General features: G+C 40.4%; 1 pseudogene across 1 annotated transcript in view; it reads right to left on the bottom strand.

Annotated features, from left to right (window-relative positions):
- Positions 1–1,403: 1,403 nt before the first annotated feature.
- Positions 1,404–27,860, bottom strand: part of LOC106010816 (DNA polymerase beta pseudogene) — a 36,624-nt pseudogene continuing 10,167 nt past the window's right edge. Inside the window, exons 2-4 of the transcript XR_015449463.1 lie at positions 16,193–16,674; positions 12,896–12,965; positions 1,404–5,381 (exon numbers count right to left, since the gene is read on the bottom strand). The product of XR_015449463.1 is annotated as a DNA polymerase beta pseudogene (transcript). The remainder of the gene's footprint in view (positions 5,382–12,895; positions 12,966–16,192; positions 16,675–27,860) is intronic.

Raw genomic sequence — 27,860 nt, 5'->3', positions numbered from 1 at the left:
GTACAACAAGGTACCTCAAGAAAACATAAGGAAGTTTCCATTTTACACTGGGTATTTGAACAAGGCATGGGGAATAAGAATTAACTTATTATTTAAAATCTATAATTAAATCTCTCTTGAATCTCATTTTCTCAACTAAATCCAAAAAGTGTAAGAAGGATGAGAATAGTTCTAGAAGGATGACATAGGAAGGCTTCTCAAGAGCCCTTGTCTTTGGAAGGGACCGAAGGCTGGTGGAGTAAGAGGAGGTGAAGGACCAGGAAGGGAGGGTAGCACACACTCCAGCTGTACGGAAAGGCCAGTGGCCATCACACAAAAGATAAGTCTGTTCGCTTAACTCCAAGAATGAGACTAGGAACAATTAAAGGGTACCAAGGACAAAAAGATTTTCTATCAATTAAAAACAATAGACCATAATATTCCATCAGACAGAGCTTCCAAAAGAAGACCTTCTTAGCTGGTTAGTTTTTGTCACCAGAACCATTTAACCAGGGTGGGGAGGTCAGGTACCTGGGGAAGAAATTCCTGAACAAGGTTATAAGTTTAGTAGCATAATTGCTTAAATCTTTCCTGAGACTTTTATGGTTTTTATTCATTCATCAATTTGTAGAGCAAAAACATTATAACTTTAGGTGTGCAGTAAACATTGAATATAAAAATCTTGAAAAGTTATCACTACTATGGTTTTAAAATTGGTCTCTTGTGCTGATGATTTAGAAAGGATTACTCAGCAGTGTTGAATGACTGATAATTTGCTATGGAATGATCAGTATTATCTTCTACTGCTTCTGAACTCCCAGGTCATGACCCATTCCTCACGGTTTGGACAGAAGTGTAAAAGACAGAATGCTAAGGTACCTGTGCTACGCCTCTGTTAATAGTGTTTATCTAAAAGATTCCTTTTGGAGGTATAATAGATAATGTGAAATAGGAAGAAAAGGGGCAAAGGGGAAGGGGAAGTGGGAGGGGTAGGGGAAAGGAAAGAGGGGAATGGGATTAATATGAGAAAAGGAAAAAATGGAAACAAGGTCTTTGTAAATAGGGAGGGGTGGAGGGGTTGAGGGAGGGCAGGGGAAGGGGGAAAAATAAGAACCAAGAGAGACTATATAAAGGTGCAAATTTCCAATCATGAATGTCATTATATTATATACCTAAAATGTACCAATAAAATAAAATTTTAAAAAAAGATTCCTTTTGGTAATGAAAATGATAAATGTGATTGGCAGAGAATTATAATCATTGGAGGATTTATTAAGTAAGAAAAATATATACAGACACTCTTCACTTAATGACCAAGTTCCGTTCCTGCAACTAAGTCATTAAATAAATTGGTTGCTAAATGAGGAATTGTATGTACTATGTACATTACAATATTCTTAGAACAAAGAAATGGTCACAGGAAATTCCAACTTGATGACTTTGCTTTTATTTGCATGACTCTTATGTAGTACTGTAATGTATTACAGAACATAAAATTACAGTACTGCACTGTACAGTACAATTGGTAAATCTCACAGTACTGTACTGTAGAAGAAGCCCCCCTAAGGCCACACTGCCACTCATGGTCCTGCAATGTGGGTCTGAACTTGGGTCCTGAGTCCCCGAGGTGGGTCATAACTCTGAACAGTGCTCCTGGGCCATAAGTCAAACAGGTTGGTCGTTAAACGATGAACTTCTGTCTACTACGAGAAAAGAGTTAAAGGGATAAAATCTATAGGGATACTGACTGGGAAGTCCTATGAAAAGTACGTTTCAAAAGCAGTTTTACTAAGTAAAATAGATTAATTAGGAAATATTTATTCTACCTCCCCACTGACTTTCCCACCCCATTGATATTAGGCTTGGTCAAGTGACTCGCATTGGCCGATGGAATCGGTGAAGTGACAGCGTCCAGTTCCAAGCAGAGGTTCAAGACATGGCTTCTCTTTTTCCTTTCGTGTTCCTACCATCTGCCTTCACAAGGTAATGTTGAATCCTTTAGCCTGGGTTTCAGAATGTGATACTTGAACCCAGCCTTTAGCCTGGGGTCACGCTCAGCTGACTTAGCCAAATGCATTTGAACTAGTCCTTGAGAGTGAAAAAGAAAGTGGACAGCTTAGCAGGGAGAGGCAAGCCTGCATTCCCAGACACCTGGGAGGCTGAGACAGAACCATCACAAGTCTGAGGCCAGTCTGAGCACATTAGTAAGATCCTGTCTCAAAGGGAAATGATAAGAAGAGCTGGGTTGTAGCTCGGTGCTCCCTGGGGTCCATCCCTGGTACTGAAAAATAAAATATCATTGTAATCAACCACTGCAATTTTTGGAGTTGGTTGTGATGCAGCATTATTACAATAAAACCTAACTAATACACTTCCCAAAGTTTTGCAGTATCTTTTCTAATATATGTTAATTAACAAAAATAGAGGACTTGGTCTGGTTGTTAATTCACTCTTAGAATTACTTTTGCAAGGGGGCTGGGGATTTAGTTCAGTGGTTCCGGCACCTGCCTCGCAAGCGCAAGGTCCCAAGTTCGATCCCCGGTACTAAAAAAAAATTATTTTTGCATATGACCTGCCTGGAAAATAGTATTCTCTTTACTGGATACATTCCATTTGCCCCTCTAAGTTCACTCTCCAATTCTTTTTTTGCAGGGAGGGTACTGGGGATTGAACTCAGGGTCTTCACACTGAGTTACATACCCAGCCCTTCAAAATTTTATTTTTCAAACAGGGCCTAAGTCACTAAACTGCCCAGATTGGGCTCGAATTTGTGATCTCCTGCCTCAGCCTTCCAGAGCACTGAGAGTACAGTCGTGTGCCACCACGCCTGGCTCACTCTCCGTTCTTTTCCACCTTGCTCTGTGCTGCAGGAGGCTTAAAGTAGGGTCTGATCTACGGGGAGATCAGAAGGGAGAAAGGAGAGCGAGGTGGGAATACTTCACTTCTGCTGGGCCTGTGGCCAGCACACGCCGCCCCAGGCGGGCAGCCCTCTCCCTGAGCTGCAGTACGCGCTGCTCCCTCCGTGCTCATCTTGGGGAGGTCAAGCCCCGAGTCCCAGCCCCAAGGTTCTGCGCCGCCCCTGGTGGTTCCCCCCACCTTGCCCACACCTCATCAATAGCCCTTTATTAATTTTTCCACAAATTACTCATTTTTATCACGCCATCCATTTCCCTTGCGACCTTGTGATACAATTTCCTTGGCTGAATTATACGAAAAGTGTTTAAGTGACAGAAGTTCAGTTTAATCTAGTACGCAGACTAAAACGCTGTACACCCATTGTACACACCACGGGAAGCCTGGCCTCTCACCTCCCTGGTCTCGAGTTCATTTTCAGGCTCCCACAGCACTCTCAGGACATGGCTTTCCGTCAGGCATCGCAATCTTACTCTAATAAACTTGCAACCTTTTCCCCTGCTGTCCACTGTTTTCCCTAAGTGATAGCCCAACTTAGTTTTAAACTTTCTTGTCAGGATTCCGTAAGGTTAGAAAGAAAAACGAAGCCAGGCATGGTGCCGCAGGCCTGCAATCCCACAGTGTGGGAGGCTGCAGAAGGAGGATGGCAAGTTCGAGCCCAGCCTGGGCAACTTAGTGACTTAGTGAGACCCTGCCTCGAGCAAAATAAAAATGAGAAAGGGCTGGGGGTGCAGCTCAGTGTGAAGGTCCTGGGTTCGATCCCCAGTACTGTGAGGAAGAAAAGTAAAAAGTAGAGAGGTTAGAAGAATATTTTTTCCCTTTGTAAGAACAGTACTTTTCTAGTAATAAGCAATCTGTTATTTCCCTCTGCTGCGTATCAGCTGTGGGGACATTGGCAATGTGTTTGTCCTTCCTATACCTAAATTTTCTCATTTTCAAAATAAGGACTAGAATGTCTACTTTAAAGGTTACTTTGGAAATTTAATGCAATAGCACACGTACCAGGATTAACACAGTGATAAGTCTCTATTGTCCCAATAAATGCCCCTTTGCACCATTTGTTCTCCCCACTACATATATAATTGCATTTCATTTCACTTTTGTTTTGCTTTGTTTGTGGGTTGCTTTTTGCTTTTGTTTTTGTGTTTGGTGCTGGGAATTAAAGACAAGGCCATGTCCTGGCTAAGTATGTCCTCTTCCACTGAGCTACACACCCAGCCTCACAGATTTTTATTTTTAAGTTTGATTTAGTCTTTCTGCAACTCTTTTTCAGTAATCTGGCTATTTAATGAATTTATTTTTCCCCTCCTTAGTTTTAAAACATTTTTTTGTTTTGTTTTTTGGTACCAGGGATCGAACTCAGGACCTTTCGCTTTTGAGGCAGGGGAGCACCACTGACCTAAATCTCCAGCCCTTAAAACAATTTTGAATTGTGGTAAGATATATATAGCATAAAGTTTATCAACTTAACCATTTTTAAGTATAAGGGTTAGTATTAAGCATATTCATACTGTTAACCAATCTCTACAATGTCTTTCCTCTTATAAAACTGAAGCTCTATACCCATTAAACAATTCCCCATGTGTCCCCTTCTCCCGCCCCCTAGAAACCACATTCTACTTTCTGTCCCTGCAAATCTGACTGCTCAAGATACTCTATATAAATGCAATCACGTGCTATTTGACTTTTTTGTGGCTGCCTTATTTCCCTTAGCATATCATCCTCGAGGTTCATGCATATTGCTGTGTCAGTTTTCTTGGACACGTTAAAACAAACTAAGATGTGCTTGCCCTAAGTGCTAGATTCCTTTTCAGATTACATTTCTCCCTGTGTTGAAAGATAACAATGCCCCCATTATTGTATTTATTATTGTGAGACTACAGTGAACTACATGCTTAGAAAGCAGACTCTGGTTGCTGACCTGACCAGGCCTCTGCCACACTCTGGGTCAGAACTGGAGAGAAACAGTTAATGAGCAGAAAAGAATGCTGTAAAAAGCCCCTTTCAGCCTTTAGGCACGTGGACGATGTATGGCTCCCAGACTTCTTGGGGAACTTTGACTTAAAGTGCTCACTTGCCTCACTCCTGCCCCGCGTTGCTAGGTTCCTTTCTGGGCTCAGGTCAGGCTCTGCTTTCCGAGCTCTCTCCTGGTTCAGGACGTGCAGCCTCCCAGGGTTCCTGGAGCTCTTCCCACTGTGGTGACTTGGGTTTCCTCCAGGGCCTTCCCAGGGCAGCAGAGCGGCGGCCTCCCTGGAGCAGGCTCAGGCTCGCAGGTGCAGGCAGAAGGCAGGGAATGCTCCCGGACCCACCACACTCCTCTCTGCAGCCCTGGGCCTTGCTCTTTTCTACTTCTGTCTGAGGCGAGTATGAAGGGAACACGGTGGGGATGGGTCCGGCCAGGCAGGGAGAAGGAGAAAGCTGGACAGAGGGAAGACCCGGGCCTGGGTCCAGGCCAGCTGTGGAGAATTCCTCCATGCGGTCAACATTTCCTGTGAAAACATACCCAGTAATTCTTAATCACAACCTCCTTGAGGAACATTTACGAATCATAAAAATTAATTTATTAAAACAATCTTTATGGATGACCGGCAAAGCAGACTCTATCTCCCCTTTCCATTTTCTTCGTCTGAAATAACTTACCCGAATCTTCCTCTTCCCCTCCACAGACTTCAATCCCTTAAAATTCAGCAAAAACTCACCGCTTCCAGCACTGGGTCCTGAAGAAAAGGCCTGGCCCTACATAATATTCTAGTCACAAAGTGTTGGCCTTTTAATTAATCCAAGAGATAGATTCCTGAAACGTTTGCAAATTACTAAACTCTGGCGCATTACTCTATAATGCGAATAATTGTCCTTAGTATATAGGAATGTAGACATACATACCTTAATGATATGTGCATGTGTATATGTAGCATGCAGTTAATTTTAATGAAAAATTTATTCGCAGTACTTGTGTTGGATACTTTTAATATGCTGCCTTGTAAATCTTTTGGTTGTGATAGATGTTTAAGGAGCAGGCCTTTACTATGTTCTTCAGGAACATAAATTAGCAGAGTTCTCAGCCTACAATATAGTTAGGAAACAGTTTCAGAAACATTTGTTAATAATTGTACTTAGAGTTCTAATAATGATCAGGGAGTAGAGACAAAAAAAACTTTGCCAAAGTATAATTGAAAAACAGTGAATCACTGATAAAGTACACAATTTGTAAGGGGTGTGTGTGTGTGTGTGTGTGATGCTGGAAACAAACCCAGGGCCTTGCATAGGGAGACGAGTACTCTAAGGCTCAGCTCCATCCTGGACAGTCCCAATAATTTGTAAATTTGGATACACAGACACACACAGTCACACGCACACACACATATGTATATACATGCACGTATCGATCACCCCCCAAATTTTTCTGCACCCCTCTGGGGTAATTCTTTCCCTTCTCTTCCCTTCTCCACTTACCTTCCCTCCCCCAGTCGAATACTGAGGGTTGAGCGCAGGGCTTTCACACTGAGCTACATCCCCAGCTCCTCTTTAATTTTGGACAGGGTCTCACTAAGATGCTGAGTTGCTCAGGCTGGACTTAAACAAGCCACCGTCCTGCCTCAGCCTCCCAGAGTGCTAGAACCACAGGTGTGTGTCTCCACACCCAGCTTTTTGTAACGACAGGTTGGCTTGCGTTTTGTAGGATTTTATATAAATGGGATCATACAGTATATGCTAACTTTGGTTTGGCTTATTTCCCACAGCATTTGGAAATAAAGTTACCATGAATGTATTTGCATGGACATATGCTTAAATTTCTCTAGAGTATATACCTAGGACTGGAACGCTTAGATCATTTGATAAAGCATATTCAACTTTTTAAGAAACTGCCAAGAATTGATTCAACAATTTTATTTCCCCACTGGAAATTTATGAATGCTTCAGTTATTCTGCATCTACAACCAAATTTGGTATAATCTTTTCAGTTTGAGACATCCTAAATGTAGAGGTATCCCCTTATTAGTTTTAACGTGCATTTCCTAAGTGACCAATGATGTTGAAAAGGTGCTTACCTGCCATGTATTATCTTCTTTGGAGAAGTGTCTGTTCAAATGTTTTGCTCACTTTTTAGATTACTTTTTTTTTTTGAGGCGGGGTCTTGCTTTGTAGTTCAGGCTGGCCTTACGTAGGCGTTTGCCACTACACCTGGCCTTATTTTTTATTGTTCAGTTTTGAGAGATCCATATATTCCAGATCCATTCTCTGTATCAGATGTGTGATTTGCAAACATTTGCAAGGTCAAATGTACATCAGTCATGGACATTAAAATTTGCTCTAACAATTCCCCCTTTTATCAATGCCCTGTACAGCATGTACTGTATACTGACAGGCAGACCGGGTGTGATGGGAGGGAGCACGTGAAAGGCAGAGAGAAAGGGAAAGGGTAAATCAGTAAGAAGAGAGAGAGAGAGAAGAGGATACCAATAGATGAGAAACAGGAGGCTGGATTTGGTTGGAGTAACTTTACAGCTGGAGCAAACGGCTAGTGTTGAGGGGTCTGAGGGAGTATTTGCGGGAGCAAGAGAGGGGTGCAGAGGGGAGCCGAGATTGTCAGAACCTGTGAGTGTGTTGTAACTTACATTTGGATGCTCTATACCCAGCTGTGGTGGGGGTTACCCTTAAGTAAAGGTGCTATTCAGATAAAGCACTGCTTAATACATATTCGCCTCTGCAACGTATCTGCCAAAAAATGCACACACACTTCAGGAAAAGACAAGCAGTATGATGCTTTGCCAGCAGACGACGTCCCCCTCCTACGGGCCATCCTAGAGGACGTCGCATACCGCAGAAAACCCACTGCACTGCCGCTCCTTGCAGGAGGAATTGAGAATGCACGGCCGCGAGCTCAGCGCCCGAGATCACCGGGCAGCGCCCGCCTCGCTAACACCCGTCTGGGAGCGCGCGGCCACCTCGCCGAGCAGCTCTCGCGATAGCAGAGGCAGCTGCGCAAGCGCGGGGCAGGCGCCGCGGGCTCAGGCTCCGGGAGCCCTGACAGTGCGGGCCGGGTCCCCCCAGCTGCCCGCTCCCACACCCGCCTTCTTCCCGCCTCGAGGCTTCTTCCTCGCTCTGGCTCTGCTGCCACCCCGCAGCCGCGAGGGCCCCGGGTCTTCTTCGCGGGTTTCTGCCGGCTGTGACTTCTCCTTCCTAGTAACTTCTGCTTCCGGCGTTCATTGACTCCGGGTGCAAATTGCGCACACTGACCCAAGACCTCCTCTCCTTATCTAGGCCTTCAGTGCTGCTGGAAGAACTTCCTTCGCCTGCATCTCATAACTTTCTGTGTGTTGTGATTTCATTCCACTTGAAATATGTTTTTTTTTTTTTGCTTTTTTCCTAGACCTACTCTAGGGTTTTTTTCCAGATATTTGTGGGGTTTCCAGATTTCTTCGTATTACTGATTTCTCATATAATTAATTTAAGATGTGAGAACAACTTTGTATGGCTTGAACCCTTTCCCATTTATTGAGACTTGTTCTATGTCACGGAACACATTCCTTCGTGGTAAGGAGTCCGTGTGGACTGAAAAAGATCCTTGTGTTGTTGGATGGAGTGTCTCACAAGTCTCCACTGGGTCAGACTGGTTCATGGTGTTGTTCCAGGCTTCTCCAACCTTTGGTATTCTGTCTCCTCCCTCTGTCAGCCATTGAAGAGCAATTGGCGTCTCTGACTTTAGTGCACAATTCTACCAGTTTCTTTTTCTGTTTGGTTTTGTTTTTGTTTTTTGAGACAAGGTCTCACTATATAGTTTAGGCTGGTCTTGACCTCACTCTAGCCCAGGCTGGGCTTGAACATGGGGTGATCCTCCTGTCTCAGACTCCTGAGTGCTGGGATTACAGGTGTGCACCACCACATCACGCTTCTACCAGTTTATGTTTCATATAGTTTGAAGCTCTGTTGTCAGGTGAATGAACATTTAGGATTATTTTGTTTTCTTGATGAATGGATATCTTTATCATTATGAAAACAGGGCCAGGAGTGGTGGCACACACCTTTAATCCCAGCACTGGGGAGGCTGAGGCAGGAGGATTGCCGTGAGTTCACAGTCAGCCTGGGGTAAGTCGTGAGTTCAAGGCCAGCCTGGACTGAACATACATAGCGAGATCCAGTGTCAAAAGAAAAAAATCTGTATCTCTGGCAATATTCTTTGGTTTAAAGTCCATATAATATTAATATATCTACTGCACCTCTCTTTTGCTGTAGTATTAATATGACCTGGCTTTTCCATCCTTTTGCTTTTATTCTATTTGTGCTTTTGTATTTACAGTTGCACATAATTGTGTCCTCATCTGTCTTAATCCCTGTGAGTGCTTTAACAAAATACCATGCACCGGGCGGCTTATAAAGACAGAAATTTCTTTCTGACATCTCTGGAACTGAGAAGCCCAAGATCAGGGCGCATCAGGGTCTAGTGGGGTTTCATTTTCTGGTTTATGGATGGCGACTTCTGAGTCCTCATTGTTGTGTATTTTGTCTGATTTTTAAAAGCTTATTCCCAAAAGGAGGACAAACGTAATCCCTGTTACTCCACCTTGCCTGGAAGCAGAAGTTTTGAAAGGGTCATGAGTGGTACAGATCCATGGTACAAGGTCTATCATCCAATTAAAACTACATTTCAGGAATGGCGCAAGGCAGGGATCATGGGTGATTTTTGTCTTATAATGATATGAGCTTTTCTGTTTCCATTCATTGAACATGTTTTCCTTCCCCATTGAAGTGCATTGATGCTGCTGAAAATCACTTTCCTGAATATGTGTGGGTCTCTATTTTGTTCCATTTTTGTCTATTGTGCAATATTATGACATTAATTAATATTAATACTATATTAATTAGTATTAATTATTAATTATAGTGGTCCCTTGAGTTATAACCAGCCTGACATACCAACACCTTGGGTTACGACTGGAATTTTAGTTTTAATTTAACAACCTAAGTCTTGAGTTATGACCCAAATGCTGGCCACTTGTGCTTCCAGATGGTCTCAGATACAGATTTAACCCTTAAAGAGTTCTGGAAGGAACATTACAACATCCTCCTGTGTGAGGTTCATTGAGAAATCCTGGGCCATTGTCTCTCTAGGGACACTAGGATCTGCTTGCATACAGGAGAGAGACTTTGAAGGCTGTGTATAGGAGCCTCGGCCTTCATGACCAACTTGAGTTACAACCAGACCTTAAAAATGAATTGAGTTCGTAAGTCAGATGTCCTCTGTACTTTATGATAACTGTGAAAACTTTGTAGGGTATGTTATCTAGATATTTGTTCATTTTCTAAGATTGTTTTGGCTGTTCTAAAGCTTATATTTCTATATAAATTGTAAAATTCCCATTTCTTTTTTTTTTCTTGGGTTTTGATTGGAATTGGATTCAATCTATAGATTCATTTAATATTGATAAACATAGATTCATTTAAGAATAGTTGACCTTTTAACAATATTGAGTCTTCCAATCTATGAACATGATGTACATCTCCATTAATTTGGTTTTTAATTTCTCTCAATAACATTCAGTAGTTTTCATGACAAATATCTAGCATGTTCTATATTAAATTTGTTCCTAAGTATTTGATTTTTTTTGTTATAATGAAAATATATTTTTAATATGTTTACATTTTGTCTATGTAGTAATTCAATTATTTGTTGCTAACGTAGGAATACAATTAATTTTTGTATACTGACCTTTGACTCATTAGCTTGATACACTTAATTATTGTAGTACTTTGTAGGTTATTTGGATTGATTTTCATTGAACACACTCATAAAGTTTTATTTCTTTCATAGCACTTATTATTCTTTTTCTTTTTCTTGCTTTTTTGCACTAGCCAAACCTCTACTAATATATTAAAAAGACTTGGTGAAAATAAACATCTTTGTCTTATTCCAGGTTCTCAGGAAAATCACTCAATTTTTCACCACTAAATATGATATTAGATATTTTGTAGATGTGCTTCATTAGAAGAAAAAGTTCCTTTCTATTCCTAGGTGTTGCTTGTCTAAATTTTCAAATAGTGGACCTATTCAATAAGACATAAATTTGAACCACTCCAATATTTGAAATTACATGTTTAGATTTATTCACCCATTGCATACCTTCACCTTTACTTTGCTAGCAGAGGTGTATTAAAGCCACAGATAGATATGGATGCCGGATTTTTGGCTAAATCCACACTTATTAGACTCCTGCTGATGTATACTAACTTGACAACTTGGCCATTCAGGTTTTACCAGCAAAATTAGAAATAACTAAGTATAATTAGTTTTCAGGGTTCTGGAATATAGTGGAAATCTACTCTATCAAATTTTAAAAGTCCTTGTTTCTTTTCTTTTAGTTTCTACCCCTTCCACTTAGTGTGATTTAGGAAGGTTTGATTTAGTAATTCAATTACTTACATATAACTTCTTTAAATTTATTGCCAGCTTTTAAAAACAGCTGGCAAAATTCTTGAGAAATTTTATTAATATATGTCTATTTTCCTTTCTTTATTATTGATATAAAACATACATACTAAAAAATACAGAAATGATAAGTGTAATCTTTCATGACTTTTTTATGACTATGGACTGAAACCTCTACAAACTATGAGCCAAATAAACCTTTCCTCCTTTAACTTTGGATATCGGGTATTTTGTCTCAGCAATGAGAAGAGTAATTAAGACAGATGTCTTTTCTATTGGAATATATGTTTTAAAAATAACTTTACCTTTAAGTAATAAAAGAATATAGACAAAAACATGTTTAAATAATTAAAATTTAATTGATTGATTTCTTAATATATGCTTATTTACTTAGTTAAATATATATACTTAATATATACTTACTTAGTTACACTGGACTGTAACTGAGAAGTGAAGCAATTTATCTTAGTTTAAAATAAGAAAAAAACTGAATCAGATACTTAATTTTGTTGCTGTTTATTTGGAGTAAGTTGAATTCAAATGTGTTAAAGTTTCCAGAAATGAATTAGATTTTTTTTAATAACACAAGGGCTTCTTCAGACAGAAAATCTTTTTACTACATTATACCTTAAATAATAGGATCTTTGAGTACACTGAAATTTTTTTTCTAAAGATCAATAGAATGGGCCAACTTTAATTATTCAGAATTGGCAAACTTTATTCAGAGCCAAAAATCAATGAACATCAATCATAAAGAAAAACAAATTACCAAATTTTAATTTGAACTGTACACTAGGATGGCACAAGGCATGTGAATGGACTATTTGCCTTAAATCCAGTTTGGTTTTTTTTTGCTACCGGGGATCAAACTTGGGTCCTTACGCTTGCAAGGCAGGCAGTGGAACCACTGAGCTAAATCCCTGACCCTAAGTCCACTTTTAATATATTCTAATGCCCACTACAGACAAGTAGATAAAATCTTCATATTTACCAATTTCCTGCTGAAAATGAGGTAAGTTAGAAAGCCACTGTTTGTTCCCTAACACCAAAGGTCTCATTTTGGAAGGTGTGACTCTCTTGAGAGGCAGTGGGGTTGATTTTATGACCTTATTCTCTCACTCAGTGTAGACAGTGAAGTCATTTAGAAACTAAAAGGCAGACATTACATGGTAAAATGGAACTACAAAATTTGAGCCACTAGGAATGATCAGACTTTAACATGAATTCAACTTGGTGGGTTTATATTGTTGTAATTTTTCCCTGTTGCATTGTTCATAATTTCAACTGCTTAATATTAGGACTCAAATTTGATCTTACTTCCTTTATTATACAAGGAGTTTGTACAAATGGAAGCACAATCAATTGTTCAGAAAAAGTTCTGCCTCATTTCCAAGGATAATGCTTGGCTATGTATGTCATTAAAGATTCTAAGAATATTTTAAATTGAATAACTAGTTAAAATGTTTTAAATATTAAATTATGATCTCTTGAAAGGCTAATTTGAAAGTTATTTTCATTTGGCCTATGTTACATTCTTAAAGAAAACAATTACACGAGAAATTTAAAAGTTTTACATACCTGAGCTGGTTATGTTCACTGCCATCAAGCCTTTTCTGTTCCTCCTCTGATGTCACTCCTAGGTCTGGTTCTGTGGACACATGTATATATTTAGTTAGAATAAGCTACTTAGGATAGTTTTTATGAAAATAGAAAATAAAAATTATTATTAAAATTTTATTTTTATTCCCCCAATTAAGAATGTAAGTTAAGCCTAATCTTTAGATGAATGTTTATTCATTTAGGTAATCCTTCTAATACTCCAAGACTTTCAACAGATCACCCAGAGAGGCACTAGCTGTAAAGCATACAAACATCTCAAAGATTCATCCACAAATTCATCCACTTAGTGTAAATCAACAAACCTTCAGAAACAAAATTTAAAAGTACCACAGAACCATAAATCCACACTGTGCACTATTCTGTACCTCGTAATAAGTAACTTTTAACAACCTGCTAAGAGTATTGTTCATCTTTAACAGTTCTCAAAATTACTGTTACTTTTCACACCTTTATCTGTGAATTTACCCTTTCCTTATATTTGAAATGTTTTCACTACCCTAACAAATTTTTTGTTTGTTTGTTCTGAGACAAAAGTCTTCCTTGATTACACTTATCTTTCCTTAGATAAACAGGGGTCTCCTCAGGGCTTAGTACTCCAACAACTTTTCTACTGCATCTTTAGCACTTGAACTATAAAGTATTTCTGTACATTTCTCTTTCTCCTGGACCAGAAGAGACAGTCTTTTAAATCATCTCTGCAGAAGTAGTCTTTGTTTTACTCAAAAATCATTGATTTCCTCTAAGTGCGATGCACTGGGGTTTTAAGAGTGTCAACCAAGGAGTCAGGAATGGCTTTTCTAGAGGGAATGCTGGAGCTGAGACTTAAGAGTGAGGTCAGCGAGATGGAGGGCAGCAAAGGGCAAGAGCATGAAAAGCAGCGGCACGAGAGGAAGAGGAGACTGGCACTGCCTACCTGTACTTGTCTACAAACACAGGGATTGGTGAGAAGAACATCACCAGCAGTTTGGTAATGCCAGGGAAAGGGCACAAATAGAAAAGGACTAAAGAAGGAAAGGCAGAGGTCAGACTATTAAAGGATTATTTGCAATCTTACGATGCTTGGATTTCAATGCTTGAGGAGTGGTTCGTGGTCATGTTTGCATTGGGGCAGGTATTTGTAAATATTAGGATGAACATGACGGGCAGGAGGAGAAAGGGAGCAGAGGTGTTAGGAGAAGGCCACAGCGCAATGTAAAGATCACGCAGGCCTCATCTGAGCGAATGCTTCCAGAAGCATTTAGGATACGGAATTGTCAGTGCCAGCCTTGAAGGAAGTCTCAGTAAATGAACAAATGTACACACCGGGGTCCCTGGAGGAATGAGCTCTCTGCTCAACTGACAGAGGGATCAAATGAGATGTGAAATGAACAACAGAACTGTTTGAGTTGCTTACGTTTATTTTGTAGGTTTTCTGTTTTACATCTTCCTATGTTGAGGAAACTCATTCAGGTTTTTTGTTTAAATGTCCTACTTATAATACTTGTGAATTCAGAGCTGTGAAATAAAGAAACTAGGTTGTCTCTGAGTAGGCAATTTTTAGATTGCTGTTTTTCATACCTAGTCCCAAAATTCTGAAAATCCTGGCACCCATTCTGAAATTTATGCTGCTAGTCTAAACTAAATTACTTTCTTCTAATTCTCTTTGTAATTTTTGTGTGGTTTGGTTACGTAGGAAGAATACAAATGTGTTATTAAAAGGCATTCTGACCCGGGCATGGTGGCACATGTCTGCAATCCCAGCACGCGGGAGGCTGAGGCAAGAAGATCGCCGTGAGTTCGAGAGCAGCCTGAGTTAGGTAGCAAGTTCAAGGCCAGCCCAAACTAATAGAGACTCCCGTTTCAAAAAACAACAGCCACGAAGAAAAATGAATACATTGTTTGACTGTAGGTTTCCGAAGAGGAATAAAACAGAAAGCAAACTTTTGCCACAAAATGATTTTTGAAAAGCCAGAACCACAGTATTATAAAGGCGTCCAGAGGTTCTCTAGGGTTGGCTTCTACTTCACCTTCTTTGTCTTCTGTTTGCTGATTTGCACAGGTCCTGCCGGGTATAATTCCCTAGTAGACACGGCTCCAGAAGTCACCTTTTCTGTTTCTGTCAAGGCTGTCTTTCCAAACTCTGGCGATGGTGACTGAGCTTTGGCCACTGATTGTGATACAAGCGGACCGTTACCTCCCGCCTGACCTGCGCATGCGCCGCCGTCCTCTGCGTCCCTCCGTTGACGTCGGTCCGTTGACGTCAGTCCGTTAGGGGCGGATCCCGCATTTGTGGCGAGGTCTCAGTGTTGAGGCGTTTCTGTGGCTGCCGCTTCCCCGACGCTCTGGGCGGAGCAGGAGCCGAGAAGAGGGCCCGTTTCAGGCCTCCCCTCGGTGGGAGGCGCCCGGAGTCTCTGGACAGAGGGGTGAGCCGTTCCGGGCGGTCCGGGCTCGGGCAGTGCGCGGCCGCAGCGCAGAAGTCTCGGCGTCGGGACCGGAGTCGCCTGGGCGCCCGGTACCTCGGGGCGAGGAGCGAGTAGGCGGTGGTGGGCGAGGAAGCGAGGCGCAGAGAGATTAAGTAAAATCCGTCCGGTGACTCGTACCGACAGAGCCAGCAGGGGCAGCAGGCAGGCTGTGGTCTTTTCAGCACCTTCCAGATCTGCCTTCCATTGAAGGCAGGGGACAGGAGGTGCAGGAGCTGGAGCAGATACTTCAGGGCTGGCCAGGCAGGCCATGGGGTGGGGCTGCAGCTGGGTATGGGCGACAGGGAGCCTCTGCCACCTGCTGTCCTAGGGGCTTCGCCCGGGGGGGGGGGGAAGGAAGGGCCCGCCAGCCCTTCTGCTTTTCAGAGCGGAGGGCCCAGAATCTGGGGAAGATGACTGCGCTACCCTCTCGTTCTCAGGCTTTACCCTGAATTTTAAGCTTACCCCCGCAAAATGTGGCCTTCTACTGGTCATATTGCCTGAGCCTTCGGTTTCTATTATACTGTGATTTTCGGTGGGTCAGTCCTAGTCATGACGCCCAGGATTGCAGTCTTCCTGTGCTTGCTTGGGAAGCAGCTCAGGAGGAGGATTAGAAGGTATGTCCAAGCAGAACCATGGGTACTGCAAGACCTTCTCTAGTGTTGGTCTCTTTGTGGGGTTGTGGGTGAGAAGCTTTCAAATGAGGTTTTGTAGGTGAGAAGGGAGGCAGGGAGGGAGGACAGGAGTATCTGCCCGCTTGGCTTTGCTGCACCAGAAGCCAGCCCTTCCATGGAAAGGGTTATGACCCACAACTAACCTGAATAGTATAATGCCGAGATCATTCCTCGGGTAGCTACCTTGCTGTCCAGCCACAAAAGGTCATACTCTGCGCAGGAACAAACTTCTTCCTCAACCCTGAGTCAGTGATCTTGATATTTTCTTGAGAGTCCAATAAGATGTCAGGTTTGATTGAGGTCTTTGTGGACAAAACCCTGGCCATGGCAGTGCTACATAGCTCCTTTAAGAGCTCTACCTCAGCAGTAATGAAGGCGGGTTCTGGTTTCTTTTTTTGTAGCTTCTTAATGGCCACCAGTGTCCCAGCGGCAAGATGTTCTGCCAGCAGGACCTTGGTAGACACGTTGGCCAATGATGTCCAACACTTGATAGTTCCGAGGCTCTTTCCACAGGATCTGGCTGTGGGGCCCAGGCCTGACACGTTGTTGGGCTTAACATCCAAACTCTATATTTCGTAGCTGACTGACACATGTGACAAAGGAAGCTGTTTCTCTTCCTGCAAGCCTGGAAAAAGAGACATCAGGGAAGGGGTCAGGATCTCATATCCCATTCAAGGGCACCTACATAGCCCAACTGCCTGTCATTAGGCAGCACCTCCTAAAGGGTTCAAGGCCTCCGCTTAGTGCCAGGGCTTGTCAACCAAGCCTTCAACACATGGGCCTCTACAGGACATTTAAGATCCAGACTATAAAACCATCTTCCCAAGGGAAGGATTAGGAGCTGATAACTGACAGATAACGTTTTCAGCCTGAGCACCTGCCTGTCCTGCACTTGGCGTTGGCAGATCATATGAAAATAGGGAGATAGAACTTTTGCAAAATGGAAGTGGGCCAAGAAATTGATGGGGGAAATGGAAAGGGGAATAAAAAAAGAAGTAAGGTGTGTTATTTACATGTAACTCCCCATGATGAATATAATCATTATGTACTACAAACATACTAATAAATGGAAACAAAAAAATGGATATTGTGATAGTTAACCGTGTCAACTTGAGTAAGACATGCTCCACAATATTGGATCAGAATTCTGGGTGTGGCTGAGGGGATTTACTGAAGACAGAAGACACCTCCTGGGCAGGATTGTGACCCGAATGGTATAAAAGGGAAATAAGGAAGGAAGGCTTGCTTCTGTTAATTCAGAGGATCTCCAGTCTTCACCTTCACCTTGGACATCATCTTCTGGCTTCCGGTATAGACTTTAGCCTTCTAGCACAGACCCAGCCTCCCACTACAGACCCTTCAACCTCCTGATATGAACTCCCACCAGACACCACAGTAAGCTCCAGGCATTTGACTGGATCCTTTGGATTTCCAGTCCACAGGCACTATTCCACACCTTATTCCGTGGCAGCCATTGTAAGCCAGTCTTGTAAGTCCTTATGTATTTATATATATATCTTGCATTAAATCTGTTTCTCTAATGAGCACTGACTGATATTTATCATCAATTTTCAAATTCCCAGATCTTTGACAAGTCTTATCACTGAGGGTCAAGCTAATAGAATTTCAATCTCAAAAAATCTGAATGTAAAGTTATTTATTAGAGTGTAAATAGTAATCTAAATGCAACTAACTGGTACAAATTGTTGTTTCGGAGTAGTCCCATGTCCTCTTGTGCCTCCAAAATATACTACTTTTTCATATGCTACTTTTTCATACTGTAGCAAAATATTACAGTAGTATTTTATATGTCCTATCTTTGCTATTAACTCAGATAAGTTTATCATTTGTTGGTTTTTCTACATTTTTATTTATTAGTATTACTTTGATTCAGGAAACTATTACATATTTTTTCTAGGAGAGCATTGTTTTTTGTTAAGATTCTTCAGGGATAGGAATTTGTGTATTAACAAAGTATGTCTAATTATGTTATATTTAAATATTGTTGACAATTGTTTATTCTAAAGACATAGGATTTAATGAATACTTTAAACTAAAAACTGAATTATAATATGATCTTTCTTCAGTGCTCTAATATGTTTAGAATTCACTTTTTTAGTCCTTGTATAAACATCATCAATTTATATGAAAAGTGACTGCCTTAGTGACCATCTAAAAATAGGATAGATGCACACTAAATCCAAAGAGTATGGAGTGGCATGAGACAGGAAATGAATACACAACAAAATATTTTTTTCTTTATAAACAAAGTTGTCAGGTTTAAACTTTTTAAGACAAATGAAAGAAAAATGGAGGTGAAACTTTAAGATCCATATTTCCTCAATAAGGGCTCCTTTATCATTTGAGATCCATGAACCTTATATATGGTTTAAAATAATGGTTCTCTAAGCTATAATCAGAATCTTTGGAGTTCAAGATCCATTCAAGGCCTCCAACGAGCCAAATAATACTAACTGTTCTTGCTGTTTTTACTTTCATTCTTCTCTAAGTGTATAGTGGAGATTTTCAGAGATGTGCTATATCATAAAGCCACAGTTCTAATGCTGAATGGGGGATAGTTCTAATTGCTATTAGAATGTATGTGCAGGCTTGCATTTTAAATCTTTCAGGTTTAGTTTCTAATATAGTAAATATTAATAGGTACAACACACTTAAAATATCCGAGAGGTCAAAATATGAGAGTGAGACTAGCAGCAAAATACACCCTTTCTCGGATCTAGAATCAAGATACCTGGAAAACAACAATTTGATGAGAAAAAAAAAGTATATTTCAGGGAATGGGGAGGGAGCTGAAGGGAAAACCAGAAACCACAGAGAAACTGGAGAAACAGCATAGTGCGGAGAAAAGGATGAGATTTATCTGGAAAGCTCACTCCAGCTCCCAGGGAGCCAACACAAGGTAAGTCTAAGAGAGCATTGGCAGCTACAGGGAGAAACAACAGATCAGCCCAGAAGTGCTAGCTCAAGAAAAGCCCACAGTTACAGTAAACTGCAAAAACAGCATGGGGTTTTACTCAGAAAGTGACTTTCTGAATAGCAGGCTAGAGTTGGAGAAGAAATCCAGTCCAGTGCTTACCATGTTTGAGTATGTTTGATTAGGAGCCATTTTGGGAAGGAGTTAATTGTTTAACACAGACACAAAACAACTGTAGAACATGGTTTCTGGTGTCACCCTCCCACAGTGATGAGGTGGGAGGCAGCAATAAGAGACAGTTGTGGAGAGGGCACAGGCTACACATAGACTCCCCGAGAAGTTTAAACTAAGACTGAGAAAGACACAGGGACCCTCTGTCCTCTGAGGTGAAAAGCCATACTGGGCATGGGTTGCTTCCAGAGGGGTCTGGGTCTGAAAGTGCTGGATTAAGTCCAGTGGACTGCTTGCAGACCCCCGTCCCATTCCATTACATACATCCAGCATAGAACTCAGTAGTACATTTATTTTCTCTTTCTACTAACGTGACCAAGGATATGACTCAGGTTGGATGGTTGCCACAACATAGGGTGCAATCATTCGAGAGATGCAAATGAAAATACTGAGATTCCATCTCCAGAAAGAATGGCTGCTATCAAGAAATCAGTAACAAATACTGGCTGGGCTGTGGGATAAAAGCAACTCTTCTGTTGATGGGAGTGTAGAATGGTGCAACCACTGTGGAAAGCAGTGTGCAGAAGCCTCAAAAAACTAGGATTAGAAGTCCTATTTGAGCCAACTATTCCCCTGCTGGGTATCTTCCTAAAAGAATTAAAAGCATCATACCACAGTGATATATGTGCACCCATGTTTATAGTGGCACAGTTTGTAATAGCCAAGTGTTGGAAACAGCCCAAATGCCCTTCAACTGGTGACTGGATAAGGAAGATGTGGGTGGTTTTTTGTTTTTGTTTTATAAAATGAGTACTAAGTCATAAAGGATGATAAATTAGAGACATTTATAGTTAAATGGATGCATATTGAGGCCATACTCTTCAGTGAAATAAATAGGACACACATGTGAAAACACTGAATTGTCTCTCTGGTGTGAGAAACCGAAAGTGTGAATGAGGACCAAAATGTATAATAGATAATATGAAATAGGAAGCAAAGGTTCAAAGGGGAAGGGGAGGATATGAGAAAAGAAGGAAAAAACAAAGCTTTTGTAAATAGGGAAGGGTGGAAGGGAGGGAAGGGGAATGAAAAAAAACAGGAACTAAGATATATCATGTACAGGTACAAATTCCCAATGATGAATGTGATCATAATGGATACCTAAAATATACCAATAAGGTTAATTTCTGGGGTTTCTTTTGGGGGGATACCGGGGACCGAACTCTGGTCCTTGCGCTAGCAAGGCAGGCGGCGGCACTACTGAGCTAAATCCCCAACCCAGATTAATTTTTTTAAAAAGCCTTAAGAGAGCCAGGGATTTAGCTGAGTGGTGCCGCCACCTGCCTCAAAAGCACAATGTCCTGAGTTCGATATCCAGTACCCAAAAAAAAGCCTTAAGATTTTAGGCATAAGGTGGAAAAAAAAACCCCAAACAAAACAGGGGCCTCTGGAGCAGGGGGAGCATCTCACAGACCCATAGGCCATAAAGCTAGGTGGAGAAAACCATGACTTGGTGTGTAGAGAGGGAGACGGAAAGTGGAAACTGATGGAGTGACTGCAGCCATCGGGTGGACACCACTGATCGGTCATGCTCAGCAGGAAAGGCAGGGCAAGATTCAGCATTCACACACAAAAACATGAGTGTGGAAACAAAATAGATCTCTGCACTGACTTGCTATCCCTCCCCTATTTGTGCTGAATTCCACAACTGCAGACCTTGAAGAACACAGAGGCCCTTTTAGACTTTTTGTTGTTGTTGTTTGGGATTTGAAACGTTTTTTTTCTGTTTTAACTTTTTGTTTTTTCTTGTTCTTTTCTGTTACTTTAATTCTATTAATTTCCTTCTACTTAATAGGCTCCTTTATCTCACTGTATCAGTATTTACTAGAGAAACAGATACAACACAAGATAGATAAATATATAAGAATTTACAAGGTTGGCTTACAGCAACCGCCCAGAGTCGGATGAGGAAGAGTCAGAGGGTCTGTCTGCACACTGGAGACCGAAGGATTTAGTCAAAGGTCTGGCGCTCACTGCTGTGTCTCATACGAGTCCGTATCAGGTGGCCAATGGGATAGAAGGCTAAAGGATCTGCACTAGAGGCTGAAGACTCCGCAAAGGAACAGAAGCAGCTATGTCTTTCTTCATTTCCCCTTTATAACATCCAGGAAAGGGGCACCCCCCCCCCCACCGGGTCGATCTCCCAGGCCCTAGGGTGTGGAATTGCTGAGCCGATTTGGCTAAGCTTCTTAACCAAACTTCTCAAGTTGACAGAATCATTCAACCATCACACTTTTCTCTCCCTTTTCACTTTTTTTCTTTATTTTTCAGATTTTACTTCTTTCATTCTCATGTTCCCACCTCCTCTATCGTTAATAGTATAACCATTAAAGTTTATTAATCTTTAGACATTTAGTTTATTCTATTACCGTTCAGTTCTTTTCTACTGTTAGCAGAGGTATAGTTGTTGCGTTTAGTAGATATTTACTGTATGTCACTATTTGGGTTATCTTTGTGTTTATATTATAATTATGTATCTCTTTCCTATGGTTAATGATGCTACCTTATTGGTTCAATATCCAGTTTGTCTGACTGTATTATTGGTGATTTAGTTGCTTCTGCATAACGGCATAGTTCTTGCTATTGTTTTTTTCTGTATGTCAGTGTCTGGGTTGTCTTTGTATCACTATCAATACTATGGTCCTTTCCTGGAGAAATAGTTGTTGGGCCAATTATGCTGCAGCCTCCCCTCCCAAATTAACAGAAGTAGTTGGATCTTGGGAGAGAGACAAGGCCTACAATTAGTCACATCAGAGTGCATCACTGAAATGCAGACACTAACCAAAGAGATCTCCACATAAGCAATAAAGCATTTCCACTTTCTCAACCCTCAGCACATACACACCTACACAACACACACACCCCAGAAACATGAGAGGATAAGGCAAAGAATGTACACTAAAACTCCCAACTCCCCCTAAGCTGATCCATGAGGCATCAAAGGGAAAGAAATTAAAAGGCACATAGCTGACTTATCTGAAATTATAAAAGAGGAAATAAACAGATCAATAAGGTGCTCAGTGAGCTCACAAAAGTTTTAACTAAACAAAATAGACTTAATAAAACAATCATTGAGTGTACAAAAGATACTAATAAAATGCTAGCTAAGCCAAACAAAATAATGTAACACATGAATTACCAGTTTAACAAAGTATTAGAGTCAAGGTACCATAAAGAAATCTAGATTAAAAATTTTATTGAAAGTATGGGCAGTAGAAATGACCAATGAATGTGAGGTTGGAGTGTCAGAAATGGAAGAAGACAGGGTTGGTGCCAGTGACCAAATATTCAGACATACCTTAAAAACAATAAGAGTACATAAAAATGGATCTACCACTCCTAGATGACACAAAGAAGACTAATCTAATATTAATTGGAATTATTGAAAAAAATCAGAATACAGCACAAATGGCAAAAAAACCCTGTTACAGAAATAATAGCAGAAAACTGTCCAAATATGGGTAAAGAATTTAACATACAGATAAGTGAGGCAAATAGAACCCCAAATAGTCACAATTGGAAAGGAACCTCTCCAGAAAACATCATAGTCAAAATATAGAAGCCCAACACAAGGACAGAATCTTGAAAGTTTTCAGAGAAAAGCAATAAAATTTTACAGAAAAGCAACCCATTAGAATTACAGCATATTTTTCAAACAAATCTTAAAGGCCAGGAGAACTTAGAGTAAGGTGTTTTTAAGCCTTAAAAGAAAACAACTTGACTCAGATTGATACACCTACCCTGCAAAACTAACTCAGACTAATATATCCACTCTGCAAATCTATCTTTTAAAATTGATGGAGAAATAAAGTTTTTCCATGATAAACAGCACATTAAAAAAATCCTGACCTCCAAATCAGCACTACAAAAAAATTGTCAAGGATATCCTAGAAAGAGACAATGAAGCCAACAATGCCAAAATGTCTAATAGAATAAATATACCAGACAGGGTAAGCAGTTAAGCAGGAGGGGGGAAAGGGGAATTAGCAACAGGAAAATAATGCAATGACAGGAATAAATCAGTATGTCTTGATAATAACTCAATATGAATGGTCTAAATTCCCCAATCAGACATAGATCGGGCCGGGGATTTAGCTCAGTGGTTCCGGCACCTGCCTTGCAAGCACAAGTTCCCAAGTTTGATCCACGGTAACAAAAACCTACCACCAACAAAAAAGACATAGATTGGCAGAATGGTTCAAAAAAACAAAACCCAACATTATGCTGTATACAGAAACAGATTTAATCCAAAAAGAAATTCATAGACTAAAAATTAAAGGCTGAAAAACAACATTCCATGCAATTGGAACCTGAAAATAAGCAAGAGAAGCTATCCTATTTTCAGACAAAGTGGACTTCAAGACAAAAGTGAGAAGAATGGGCAAAGAAGGTCATTACATAGTGGTTAAGGGAACAATTCAACACGACTAAATAACAGTCACAAACATACATCACTGAAAACCCCTGCACTCAACTTTAAATACTACTGGATAAAATAGATCAGATATGGGGCCGGGGATTTAGCTCTGTGGTGCTGGTGCCTGCCTGGCAAGCTCAAAGTCCTGAATTCGATTCCCAGTACCGAGAAAAAAAAAAAGATCAGATAAACATCTACACCATCATAGCAGGAAGACCTCAACATTCCATTATCACAAATATAGGAACTAGACAAAAATATCAACAAAAAGTATCAAAAGTTGAACCAAACCTTTAAACAAATGTACTTAATAGACATGTACAGAGTTGTAGGGAACAGGGAAAGGGAACGTTACTAGAACTTCTGCAGTAAGTCCTAGTCTCCTGCAAGCCATGGCAGCACAAGGCGAATTAACTTATTATACAGGAAAGGTAGAAAAAATGAGACTTGGAGAAGAAGGTGAGCTCTGGGCCTGATCAGTGCTGCTCTGGGCGGCAAAGAGGAGGGCTTGCCACACCTTTTATTCAGTACTTCGGGAGAAACAAAAATGTAACAAATGACTCAGGACCGAGTTCAGTACATCGGACAGAGAGTGCCGGAATTCCTAGATAAATGAGGAACCATGCAGATGAAGATTTTGTTCCTCCCAGGATGTCTTCAGCTGGTGTAATCTTGTTCTGGAACATCACAGCATCACCGGACCATTGAGGTCTCAGTTGTGACCGGAGGTCAAAATGGAGTTATGTCTCGACATGCCGTAGCTGGCCTGTAGGCAGGAGAACTAGGCCTAATCAAATGATTTTTTCGCAAAATTACAAAGCACTGCACCTGACCCAGAGTGTTCCACCTAACAGCAACAGAATACACATTCTCAGCAGCACATGGAACTTTCTCCAAAATATATCACATACTACCCCATAAACCATACTTAAGTAAATGCAAAAGAATTGAGATTAGGGCTGGGGATGTAGCTCAGTGTCGCTGCGCCTGCCTGGCAAGCACAAGGTCCTGGGTTCAATTCCTGCTACCAGAAAAAAAAAAGAATTGAAATTATACCATGCATATTATATGATCATGATGCAATGAAACTAGAAATCAATGGCAAAGAAAACCATAGATATTATATAAACACATAGAGATTAAAAAGTACACTCATGAATAATCAATAGGTCACAGAAGAAATCAAGGAAGAAATTAGACCATTCCTAGAATCAAAGGATAATGCCAGTACAACATACCAGAACCTATGGGGCAGAAAGCAGTCCTGAGAGGGAAGTTTATAGCTATAAACACCCACATCAGAAAACCAGAGCAAGCCTAAATAAATAACCTAATGATGCTCCTCAAGGTTCTAGAAAAACAAGAAAAATCCAAATCCAAAGCTAATACAGGGAAGCAAATTATAAAGAGCAAAAATTAATTAAATATACAAAATATCAATGAACTAGGGCTAGTCCTTTGAACGAATCAACAAAATAGACAAACCCTTAGCCGATCTTAGCAAAAAAAAAAAAAAAGGAAAGAGACACAAATCAATGCAATAAGAAATGAAAAAGGGCAAAATCACAACAGACACTGCAGAAATCCAGGAGATCATTAGTATGTCATAAACCAATAGGAAAATTCAGAAGAAATGAATAAATTTCTAGAGACAAATTAATTACCAATACTGAACCAGGAAGATATAAAAAGCCCGAATAAACCAATAACAGGCTATAAAATTGAGGCAGTAATATAAAAAAAAAAACCTACCAACTAAGAAGAGCCCAAATCTAATGCCAATACTCTTCAAACTGTAAATTGAAAGGGAAGGAATATGGCCAGAGTCATTCCTGGAAGCTTGCATTACCCTAAAAACAAAACCAGAAAAATATTCAACTAAAAAAGAGTAAACACCATTGCCATTTTATGGTCCTCAGGTTTAAAATAAATATCCTCAATATCTATTATGTCATTAGATGCGCAGAACTGACCAGTAGTATCGGTCATTCTTGGAATTAAAACACTGCAATTTCAGTAGGTAAAATCAAGCACTTAAACCACAAAGAGAATGGTATTCAGGAAAGATGAGTTTTGATGGGAGGGTGTCAAAGAGTTCATGAACATACAAGGATGCTGGTGAAGAACTGGAGAACTGGTAGCTCAACCATCAGAGTCCTTAGGAAAAGACATGGGAGGGGCTACCAAAGGAAATGCTGCTTCCTCATCTCCAAGCCCTGTCCCAAACGCCCCAGGGCTTAAAGTCTCAGAGCTGTAAAACGGACACAGCAGGATTTCACAATTTCAAGTCACTTTAAAGCCCACATCACAGAAAATGTGATCATAGCCTAGCTAAACTCCATTTTATAGGTATTTTTACCAATTTAAAATTTCACTTATAGAATAAGGAAACCCAGTTTGATTATTGGTCTTGGCCATCAAAACTCACAAATTCATTACAAATCATGTATCAGAGAAAAGACAAATAGCCTGATCCTGAAGCATGGAGATGCACATCCAAGCTACTCACTGCTTTTTGCCGGCTGGCTCATAAATGATAGTAGTCATGCAGCTTTCTCCTTTTCACAAATAATAAAATAAATCTGATGAGTTTGTATGAGCGAAGCCTCATAAAATTGCCCATATGTGGCTGTGAGATGGAAACTTAACTCTGTAACTTACTTGTGAACAAGACTACTAATGAGTCCACCTTATTCATCAGAGTCACTTCCTCCACACTGGTCCCAAGATATAGACTGAGCTCACAAGTACTGCCAAAGCCCTGACAGTTTCAGCACTGCTGAAAAGTCCAAGTTCAATGTCTCCTCTGAGATTTAAGGCAAACTTTTAGCTGCAAGACCAAGTACAAACAAAAGCTAAACACTTCCAAATGGCAGGAGATAAACATCACCATTCCAAAAGGTGCAAAGAGGTGGACAGAAAGAAATGGGAACAAAACAAGTACAAAATCCATCAGGGCAAACATGAAGTCCGCAGTGTGACCAGCCAGGCCGGGTCCTCACAGCCACATGAAGTGTGTCAGATGGGGCGGGAGGGTTAGCTCCTTCAAGCAGTTTATTTTTTAATCTTTAATTTTAACCACATAATCCATGTATTCAAGGAAACTATCTTTAAAACCAAAAACTAACCCTGAAATGTATGTTTGAGATTATGCTGAAGCAAATGAAGCCATGAAACCTCAGAGGTCCTACTTTGGTTTGCTCCCCCCATCCCTACGGAGATTCTCCCTGCTGGATGGTGTACATTTGTGTATCGTGTCGTAGGTCTTTAAAGAACCTGGTTGGCGTACATAAGGAATCACTGTGCACACACTGGCCAGGTGCTTCTGTAGATAATGTCCGTGGAGTAAATATTCGACAGGCCATAACCTGAGTATCTTGCCTTGACTCTATTACATGTAAATTTTGAATTATGTAGCCAGTGATTTGAGTTTTATTTTGTATTTGCAGGGTTTACCATTAATAATAATAATTGATGTTCCTCTTATGAACACTCCTATTTGTATCTCAACAAATGCAATTTTCCTCTCCTTTTCCCTATACCCCTTTGGGTATACTTAGAAGTTGATTTCTTTTTTCATTGATGGTACCATTTCTTAGTGTTTTAAGCTGGATCATATGTTGCCTCATGAAGTTTTCAATTATTACTTTAATAACTATTTGGAATCATGCCATCGCCTGTCTGCGTCAGTTGTACCTTCTCTCCTGGTGGAATCTGCCTATCATCTTATCCACCTAGAAGTGTCTGAATGCTTACACGAATAAATTTTATAACACACAAAAAAGCGAACTACAAGTTTGTATTTTATAAAGCTAATATGAAATTCTCTTAGCTAAGAAGATGATTACATGACAAACAAAATCAGATTATAAACAGTATTATCAGGGAACATGAATCCTAATGCATACTGTCCTCTACATTGGGCAGACAGAACAACTGTTTTTCTACCTAACCGATCATACTTTTTACTATGTAGCAACAATTATAAGTTAATCCTCTCCTGTTTATTTAATATTTCTGACTTGATAATTACCACTCTAGACCACTATGAAGGTTAACACAAGAAAAAATACAAAGGACTATACCTTCCTGTGTTATCAACTGTGTATTTATGGGTTTCTTCTCTACTAAAAATTCTACCATATGATGTCTGTTTTCCTGTAGCACAAGTAGAAGTAGTGTGAGGCCATCCTATGAAAAAGTGAAACAACTTATAACTCAATGCATG

Source organism: Heterocephalus glaber, unplaced genomic scaffold (assembly GCF_053883595.1).
Source record: "Heterocephalus glaber isolate CG9 unplaced genomic scaffold, H.glaber_assembly_v1.0 deba00000738, whole genome shotgun sequence".
NCBI lineage: Eukaryota > Metazoa > Chordata > Mammalia > Rodentia > Bathyergidae > Heterocephalus > Heterocephalus glaber.
Note: the sequence above shows the minus strand (reverse complement) of the source record. Positions and strands in the feature narration are given on the sequence as shown.